Raw genomic sequence first — 10,829 nt, forward strand, 5'->3', positions numbered from 1 at the left:
TGAAACAGAACGGACTACGGTTTGCAAGGATCTGTCATGTAGACCTGTCAGCCGGGGGTAAGCAGCTCAGGAGAATATGGAGTGCAACAGGAACGGCTGAAAATCCACCTGTGCAAGGTATTAATGTGGCGGGAACGGAGTTAAAAAATAGAGGGAATCATGTGACATTATACATACGTTAGCTGAAAAGCTAGCTAGCATATGCTAGCAGAGTCCAACTGAAACATTAGTAAAATATATTCACACCAATACATCACATCCGCTAACATTAGCAAGCAAGGAAATCGAGGTTAGCCACCTAGCTGTAGCTTAGCCCCGAATACATTTCAATGTTTCTAAGTCTTATTAGCTTCCTGTGAGACATCTAAACATCTGATTGGGTCCTAAAGAGACACGTGAAGCTATGATTGGCTCCTTTGACACTGAGCAAAATTGTACTGTTCACCGTCAGAGAAAGAAGCAGAACGAACGGATCTTACCGACATCCCTTGACCAAAACCAGACTTCCCTGATACCCATGATGCCTTGCTCTTCATCATCTCTGTCACATGATCAATAGTTAATTAATATTAAGTAGGAAAAGTACAGTAAAAACCAAAAAGAGACACATGTTTCTGAGAAATTTCTGACAAGAATGAACTATTTCTCTCCACTTAAGGGTTTGTTTACTGTAGGTTTGGAAGAAAAAGTGTTTTTTCCCTTCTTTCTTATTGCCACAACATTGTTAGTGAGGCAGAAATCATGACACATTCTTGCCTTGTGTGTGTGTATTCTTGCCAGTTAGCAAGTGTCATTGTTACCATGGGAACAGTGCTGCTAGTTTGGAGATGAGCCCAGTGGCGGTTCTACATTGAATTACTACCCGGGCAAATTTCTATTTTTTTTTTTTTTTAAATTAAACTAATAGAAGGCATGTAAACTAGAGCACTACAATTGTACTGAATCAAACATATGTCCTTGCTTATACAAAACAAAAATATTTCACTGTACTAAAATAGGACTGCATTTTTTTTACATAAATATAATTCTTTGTTAGCAATGATAGTGGTTTCGGATTTCAGTAAGCAGCATAAAGGTTGTATTGTGTACACACTTTGGGCAACTAGTCATTTTGATGTGTGATAGTCCAGGCTGTGGGCATCAAGTGAAGAGAGGCTAAATGGATGATAAATATGGATGAAAAATAATCACTCCCACTTTTTACCCTGTACTTAACTCATAAAACCAGCTGACCGTCAGCAGTATTCTTACTTTAGTTTACCGTTAATCAGCCTGTCATTGATGGACGGACTTTTGTTTGAGACAGTAGCTAAATGGTTCGCTAACCGACGAGCCAGAGCACCGCATGGATGGACATTATAAAAACACAGCGCGCAGCATCAAACTCTCAGTCAAGCATCAGACTACAGTCTTCTGTCTCTCTGCCTCCAGCTCTGCTGTTTGTCCGGTTTGTTCTCATGGCCCCAAAACTTCCGTGTTGTTTAATGATCTTAACAGTAAGAGCTCTCACTCCTTCAGATTATTCACGCTATTCACACTATACACAAACACGCAGTGATGCACGCTATCAGGACAAAGTGAGACCTCCCTCCTTCACTCCCTGTCGTTTAAAGACCCAGAGGTGAGCTGTCCCTAGTGCCCCCTCCCCTCCTCTCACAGCTTCTGTGTACGACAGCTTCTCTCAGCAAGCAGGGGCGCCTGCAGCAGCAGGGGGCGCTAATATGCCAATTCTCCACACAGTGATCTATAATATACATAGAAAACCGCCGCACAGATGATTTTTTCCCAACTGCTCGTGCCGCCCCCTGTGTGATTACGCCCTGGGCGACCGCCCGGTCTGCCCGTGCCCAAAACCGCCACTGGATGAGCCTGAGGGGTAAAAAAAAAAAAAAGCTGGTATATTTACAAAACAAAGAAAAGATGTGAAGCAGATTTTTTTTTCTACCAGTGAGACATTTGGATTGGACAAGACGTTCGAGACATTTAAACATCCGATCGCCTCCTCTTGAGATATCTGAACATCTAATTGGCTCCTCCTGGGGCATCTAAACATCTGATTGGCTGCTCAGAAACACAAGTAAACATTATTGCAGCTTCTCAAAAGATGCCTAAAGATCTGATTGGCTGCTTTTGAGACATCTATACATTTAATTGGCTCCTCTTGAGACATCTAAACATCTGATTGGCTGCTTAGGAACGCAACTATACATCTTTTCAGCTTCTCAAGAAATTCCCTAAGTTCTGATTGGCTGCTCAGGAACGCCACTATACATCTTTTCAGCTTCTCAGGAGAGGCCTAAAGATCTGATTGGCTCCTCTTGAGACATCTAAACATCCAACTGGCATCTCTTAAGGCACCTAAATATCTTGATGACATGAGAACATCTGATTGGCCTCTCTGGAGACATCTAAATGTCTAATTGGCTCATCTGTCTCAATCAAACTACTGAACTCTGAACTGTAACAGTCACTGAGACACTGTACATTCATACTGGTACATTCATGTCATGCTCTTTACAATGTAAAGGTATTTATACAGTAGCAAATATGTTTCTTCTTCTTTAGAAACAACTCAGGGATTTAAATGCTATCTAGGTATTTAGATATTTATTATATATTTCAATTGCATATTTCAATTTATCTTTGACTTTTTTTGTCTGTAACAAAAAAGAATAAATAAAGTAATTCTGATTCTGATTCTGTAGACTTCTGAACATCTGATTGGCTCCTCTTGAAACATCTCAGCACCGATTGGTTCTTTTTTAAACATTCAAACATCCAATCCAAACATTTTTTTCTTCTCTGGAGACATCTGGAGTGGTCCACAAACTTTGATCTGCTTTATGTGTGTGAATGTACAGTTTCTTCTTCTGTTGTTACTGCCATGTGTGTATGTGTATATAAGAGTTTACACATACACACATTTTAAACTCATATTAATCGCACAATAAAGGAATACATTTAGGTCCATAAAGTGCCAAAATGTATGGTGCAATATTATGTTGCCTTTAAATGTTTGCACACACACACACACATGTGCGTGTGTGTATATATACGTGTGTGTGTGCGCATACATATGTGTTTATATATATATATATATATATATATATATATATATATATATATATATATATATATATATATGTGTGTGTGTGTGTGTGTGTGTGTGTGTGTGTGTGTGCAATGAACTGTCCTTCGAATAGGCTCGGCTCTCCTTGATGGAGGGAGATAGTGAACATTGTTCTCGCTCGTAATGATTACAGGAGATATGGCTTATGAATATCAATGAGAGGCGTTCGTTGTCATCTGAATTTCAATCATTAGAAAATGATCTTGTATGGTCCCCTCCCTGTCCTACTAAGTATGAAATTTCACAGCCATTTTGAACCACCTCGACTGACAATCAGCTACGTATTAAGGTTGTGTGCAATCTATTACATACATATTCATACCTAATTATTTAAAATTATATTGGAGCTGTGATTATAAACAAATGTGTTCAATACTAGGACAAATCTAACACAACTGATACTGGTGTCGCATTTTATATTAGCATTATAAACTTTTATGCAGATGATGCTACTTTATATTCCATAGTTTCATATGCTACCTATGCTAATAAAAGATGGACTGCTCGTCGACTCCACTTCCACTCCTTTTAAGGACATGCCCATCCCCCACACCTTCACCACACCCCACCAGGCAACTTTAAAGCATACCCTGCTATTTACGCATAATATAATTATCAGGCTCAAGGCTAAAAAAAAAATATTTGCATTGTATGCTGATGATGCTAATGTATATATTAAGCGTGCCCTCTGTTACCCAGGTGTAAGTCCAAAGAAAAGGTGTCCCACAGGGTTTAACACAAGGACCACGCAGATCAACAAATGATGCTAAAGACTTCTGTGTCAAGGTTAAAAATGAATTTCTATGCAGATGATGCTAATGTGTATATTGACAAATTCTCTTAAAAGGTGTAATATAAGAACAAACACACATTTTTACAAATGATATGAATAGCCAATTTGCACGCGGACAATGCTAATCTGCTATGAAGTGAAACTAGGGCATCCAATCACAGAGGAGGCAAAACAAACAGGAAGACACACACTCAATATACCAAAATAACAGGAAGTGACCTAAGAGGATAAATATTTAAAAATACAGGAAGTAAATAACTCAATTACTTAGATAATAATTAACTTAAGTAACTTAAAGTAACGTAGTAAGTAACTTAAATAATGTAATTATATAACAAAATGCTAGCCTGCTATCATTAACGATAACATTTCCAACAAGCAAGCCCTGAACTTTATGCAAATTAGCACTCTTTAGCTCTGGTTTAGCACAGTCTATGCGATGTGCAGCTGAGCGTAGCGTAGCTTCTTCATTTACGGACGTTCCCCCTCTACCTTGTCTAACGCAGGTTGTGAGGTGTGAAGCAACTGCCAAGCTCGCCACCAAATCGATCAATCATCCGCTTGAGGAGAAGGGCGGGTGTGCGCTGAAGCTTAATTTTTGCACATAAATCACATGCTATATGACTGCTGGGTAATATACTCTGAGCAGTTAATCTGTATCATGATGCGAGCAGGAGGCAAATATGTGTAATCGCCTCACCTGCTGACACTGCATTTTTCAGAGCGACGCAAATGGTGAAGTTACACTACCACTTTATTAACATTTATCTCCACACAAGCTGCTCAAAATCCAGCTGTCCACACACAGAATCAGCATTAGCATCTTAGCTAACATCAGCTTTTAATGAGCTACAGTACATATATTAAAAAGACATCAAGCTGGTGTATCAGAGGGCCAACTTTTCTGATTGTTGTTTTTTTTATTGTTTATCAATGCTCAATCAATCTGTGTATACTGACATTTTATGGACAAGGAAGTGGAAAAATAATCTGGAAATGTCCCTGTTTTACATGAGATAAGACTTTTTGTGAGCTTTTCAAAATAAAAGCTCACAACTGGTTCATGAAAGGTGTCCACATATTTTTGGTCTATTTAGTGTATTTAAAGTGACCCTTTAGATAATGAGACAATAGCGAAAATAAACTCAAATTATCCTTTGCACTAACAATAAAAAAAATAAAAATAAAATGATAATAATTTTTGCTTAAAAATTTAATTTAATTAATTTTTACAAAAAACTTACATAATTTGCCATAAATTACGCCATATTTTACTAAAAAAACAATAAAAAATAAAAACTATATTATTAAAATAAATAAATAATTAATTTTTACAATAAAATTGTAAAATATTTTGGCCATATTTTTGCTTAAAAAAGAAAAAAGAACTACAGCATTAGACTATTAGAATAAATACATAAATAATTAATAAAAATAATTTTAATTAATGTTTACAACTTAAAAAAATATATATATATATTTAGCCATATTTTTTATATAAAAAACAATAAACTACAGTCCTACAGTCTTATTAAAATAAATAAATAACAACTAATTTAAATTAATTTTTACTATTATATTTTTTTTAAAATATTCTGGCCATATTTTTGCTCAAATAAAATAAAAAAATAACTACATCATTACTAAGATAAATTAATATATATATAATAAATAATTTGAATGCATTTTTACTATTTAAAAAAATGTAAAATATTTTGGCCATATTTTTGCTTCAAAAACAGAAAAAAATAAGAAGTACATCAAAATAAATAAACAATAAAAAAATTAATTAATTAATTAATTAATTAAAATTAAAATTAATTTTACAATGTATAAAAACGTAAAATATTTTGGCCATATTTTTCAAAAATAAGAACTACAGCATTATAAAAATGAATAAATTAATAAATTAAAGGACTTAAAAAATGACATGTCCACAGGAGATGCACGCAACTGCATAGATCTATAGAATATAGAACAATTTACAAAACTAATAATTTCATTTTTTTCCCCTTGCTCTGTCCTGACCCTTGAACGCAGTACCTGCCTCTGCCTGGAGGCTTTTAATTAAACATCATTTCTCTCTCTCTCTCAGAGGCTGCCACCTGTCAATCAATCACGCATGTGATGCCACATAAACACTGGGCTGCACGCTCAGCATCTACCTGTCCACATAGTTAAGGGGGAGGAGGATTATGGAGCAGGACTTTCTCCAATTTTTTACAACTGGATAAACTGTGAAGGTTAATCACACACACACAAAAGCGTGATTGAATTGAACACGTTTGATTTTAAAAATAAAAGACTTTTTGTGGGAAAAAAGTTGAAAGAATTGGAGCAGAGCACGCAAGGTCATCCAATAGGATGGCACCTTTGCTTAAAAAAAAACAATCATGCAAGGTGTATGCACCCCGCCCCCCCCACACACACACACACCCACACCTCCTCCCCGTCTTCTCTCTCTTTAAAAATCAACAATCCAGATATCCACACCACCATCTTGTGGCTGCTTCTTAGGTAGAGATATGCGCGCGCACACATGCGCGCACACACACAATAAGAGAGAGAGAGGGAGAGAAGGGTGCCGGTCTCTAACCACATCCCTCCCAGCAAAGGAAAGGAGTTTTGTGAAATGTTTTAGAGGAGGAAAGGAGCGACGTTGCGCGTCGAGCGCGTCTGTTCTTGACGCATTAAAGTTAACCCCTGTTGCTTTTTTTTTGGCAACCAGGTTTGGTTGCGCCGCCACTACCGCCGCGGCCGCCGCACTCATCATTCATTCCTTTCAACTGGATGAAAGTGCGCAAAAAAAATGAGGAGGAAGAGGGAAAAACGCGAAAAATTCCAGCTGCTTGTCTATCATTTTCTCCCACCCCCCCCCCCATCCTCATCCCTTTCCAGCCAGGGAGCCGCACTTACCTCGACCCGTGTGTCTCTCCACCACATAGGAAGGGAAATAAAACACACACACAGTATAGTCCAGCCAGAATGCCGCTCCGACGCAGGTCCGAAAAAAAACACCAGAAGAAAAAGAAGAAGTCCCTGCACGCTCCTTGTATGTGTGCGTCAAGTGTGTCTGTGTTTCAGTGTTTCAGTGACTCATTGCAGAGGCGCTGGGAAAAACGGTGCTGAATCTAATTGCTCTCATATAGCGAGTGTATTGTGCGGACAAGATTAGTGATAGAGAAACCAGGTCTCTCTCTCTCTCCCCTCTCTCCCCTTCTCCCTCTCTCTCTCTCTATGTAGCTCGCGATTGGACTACACAGACTGAAATTTACTAAGCCCGCAGCCAATAGATTGCCGCATTCTCTCCATCACCCCCCCCCCCCCCCTTTAACCAGCCGCTGCAGTGTTGTGGCAGTCTCGTGGCATCCGGCTACCAGCGCTACTCTTTAGAGGAAAGGAGGGGGGGGGGGTCCTGTGGCCGCTCGGTGGCTCTTATTGCGCAACAGTGAACATTCTTTCGTTCTATGAGGGGTTTAAGCACAACAAGGATGCATGCATGCATGCGGTGTAATATGACACAACCCGCAGTTCCAACTACTGCCTCTAGAGGGCAAGGCTCCGGAAAACAAACATGGAGCCGATTTAAAAATTAATTAAAATAATTATAAAAATAATTTGCAAAAATAATTATTTTAAATAATAAAAAAAATTTCGTTTGACTTCATATAAATAAATAAAAATATTGTTGTATAACAATATTTTTATATTAAAATAAATAATTTAAAATATATATATTGTTTTTCCAGATTTATCTTTTCTTTTTTTAGCTTGTCGTTTGATTTTTATTTATTTATCATTATTATTTTTATTATTATTATTTTATTCTTTTTTTATTTTTTTTTAAATAATTTGCAAAAATGATTAAAAATAATAATTATTTTTGTTTGACTTCATATAAATAAATAAATAATAAAAATAAAATGATGATTTTAATATATTTTATTCTTATATAATTTATTTTCTCCATATTAATATTTTTTTACTTTTTATATTTTATTTATCTTTTATATTTTATTGTTTTATTTTTTTAATTTTTATTTCTCGTTATTATTAGGGCCCGAGCACCGAGTGGTGTGAAGGCCCTATTGTAATTGTAGTGTTTATTAGGGCCAGAGCATCGAGTGGTGCGAAGGCCCTATTGTAATTGTAGGTATTATTATTAGGGCCCGAGCACTGAGTGGTGCGAAGGCCCTATTGTAATGGTAGGTATTATTAGGGCTCGAGCACCAAGTGCTGCGAAGGCCCTATTGTAATTGTAAGTGTTATTAGGGCCCGAGCACCGAATAATGCGAAGGCCCTATTGTAATTGTAGTATTTATTTAGGGCCCGAGCACCGAGTGGTGCGAAGGCCCTATTGTAATTGTAAGTGTTATTAGGGCCCGAGCACTGAGTGGTGCGATGGCCCTATTGTAATTGTAGTGTTTATTATTATTTTTGTTTGTGCCTATTTACACTGCATTTTCGCCCCTTTGCCATGCACAAAAACTCACAAAACTTTGCACACTCATCAGGGGTGGCGAAAAATTTGATGTTTTGTGGCTCTACAGCGCCCCCTTGAAATTTTCAAAACACCCCTCGCATTTGGCTTAGCTTGGAGTAGGTGCACGAAAATCGGTACACATGTTTATCATGGCAAGATGCACCAAAAAGTCTCTTGACACCATGACCTTAACCCAACAGGAAGTCCGCCATCTTGGATGGAAAATGGCGATTTTGGCAATTTACACCATTGGTATGCGGACGAACTCCTCCTAGAGCTTTCACCCGATTGACCTGAAATTTGCTGGAGGTCACCTAAAGGACCTGCTGATCAAAAGTTATCAAAACCTTTTCTCTAACTTAAAGGGCGTGGCCTCTGTGGCTCACCAAAGTCTGGCGACAATTCATGATTTCGCCATGTAACTTTGAACGGCTCTCACGCTCGCATACTGTATCCAAACGTCTTCAAACTTTATGAGCATGATGACCAAATGACCTCTTTTTACTCTGACTTGTACTGCTCCTACATAGTTGACAGCATCAACTTCATTTCACCTCTACAACCTTCCCAACTAGTTGGTGAAGCTACCCTATGAAGGCCATGAAGCTGCGTGCAATGGTGTCTGTGTGGCGGCGCGCCGACTGTCAATCCTTTGCCGTGAGATTACGTTTGAGTTTTTAATGACCTTAACGACCTTCTAGGATCATGAAAATTCATACACACGTTCACAGGGGCGTGTCCTAGCAACTGATGGGGGTTGTGTAAGTGGGTGGGGCAAATTGGCTCAATGGCGCCCCCTTGAATTTTTTAAACACCCCTCTCCATAGGGGTTTTTTGGAGTAGGAAGACAAAAATCGGCACACACACAGAACACATCCGGACGCACATAAAAGTCTCTTGCACCATTGAGCTAGACCACACAGGAAGTCAGCCATTTTTGTACATCTCTGCAAATGAGAGGAAAAGAGAGCATAGGACAGGAGAGTATAGGAGACAAGAGCATAGGAGAGAAGACAGCAATAGCCCCGCGGATCGCAAGGTGCGCGAGGGCCCGCAATGCTGCTTGCAGCTTTAATTAGGGCCCGAGCACCGAATGGTGCAAGAGCCCTATTGAAACCCTTAGGATTATTATTTTTAGGGCCCGAGCACCGAATGGTGCAAGAGCCCTATTGAAACCCTTAGGATTATTAGGGCCCGAGCACCGAATGGTGCAAGAGCCCTATTGAAACCCTTAGGATTATTATTAGGGCCCGAGCACCGAATGGTGCAAGAGCCCTATTGAAACCCTTAGGATTATTATTAGGGCCCGAGCACCGAATGGTGCGAGAGCCCTATTGAAACCCTTAGGATTATTATTAGGGCCCGAGCACCGAATGGTGCAAGAGCCCTATTGAAACCCTTAGGATTATTATTAGGGCCCGAGCACCGAATGGTGCAAGAGCCCTATTGAAACCCTTAGGATTATTATTTTTTTTTTTTTTTTTTTTTTTTTTTTTCCCCCTCCGAGATCGCATTTTTGGAGGCCTTAACATGCCCAAAAACTCACCAAACTTGGTAGAAAAATTCATTCGCCCGAAAAATTTTGAAATTTGCTGACTTTTGAAATGCACATATAAAAATGGCTCTATAGCGCCCCCAACGCGTAGCCCCTCTGGCCGGTTTGACACAGGATTATGAAAATTGGCACACATATGTATCACCTCAACACGCACAAAAAAGTCTCTTGGACCCCCCCTCCAAACCCAACAGGAAGTCCGCCATTTGAAGGTTTGTGGCCATTTTTGGCGATGTGTGACCCTGCTGCCAAACTTTTCACGCCTCGCATACTTCAACGGATTGAGCTGAAATTCGCCGTGTCCACTCAGGACACCATAGGGAATAGACGCATTCCAAAACTCTTACAAAAGTCTTACGGTGTGGCCGGGGCGTGGCCTCAAAGTTTGACCATTTCTGAGGACACAGAAAGTCTCTATAACTTCTTCGTTTTCTGTCCGATCTGTACGAAATGTCACATGTATGATCGGAGTCTGACCCTAAACACATCTATACAACAATATTGAGGCTTTGACAGAGCGCCACCTACTGGCTACACAAAATGTTGTGTTTTCATAGGTTTTTCTGCCTTCCCCCCTGGCCTGTTTTGAGTAGGGTCATGAAAATTGGTACACATGTGTATCACCCCAAGATGCACAAAAAAGTCTCTTGGACCCCCCCTCCAAACCCAACAGGAAGTCCGCAATTTTGAAATTTCTGTTAATTTTTGGCGATTTGTGACCCTCCTACAAAACTTTTCACGCCTCGCATACTTCCTCCAAATGAGCTAAAACTCACTGTGTCCACTCAGGACACCATAGGGAATAGACGCATTCAAAAACTCTTACAAAAGTCTGACGGTGTGGCGGGGGCGTGGCCTCAAACTTGCC

The sequence above is a fragment of the Parambassis ranga genome, chromosome 2, assembly GCF_900634625.1.
Source record: "Parambassis ranga chromosome 2, fParRan2.1, whole genome shotgun sequence".
Classification (NCBI taxonomy): Eukaryota; Metazoa; Chordata; class Actinopteri; family Ambassidae; genus Parambassis; species Parambassis ranga.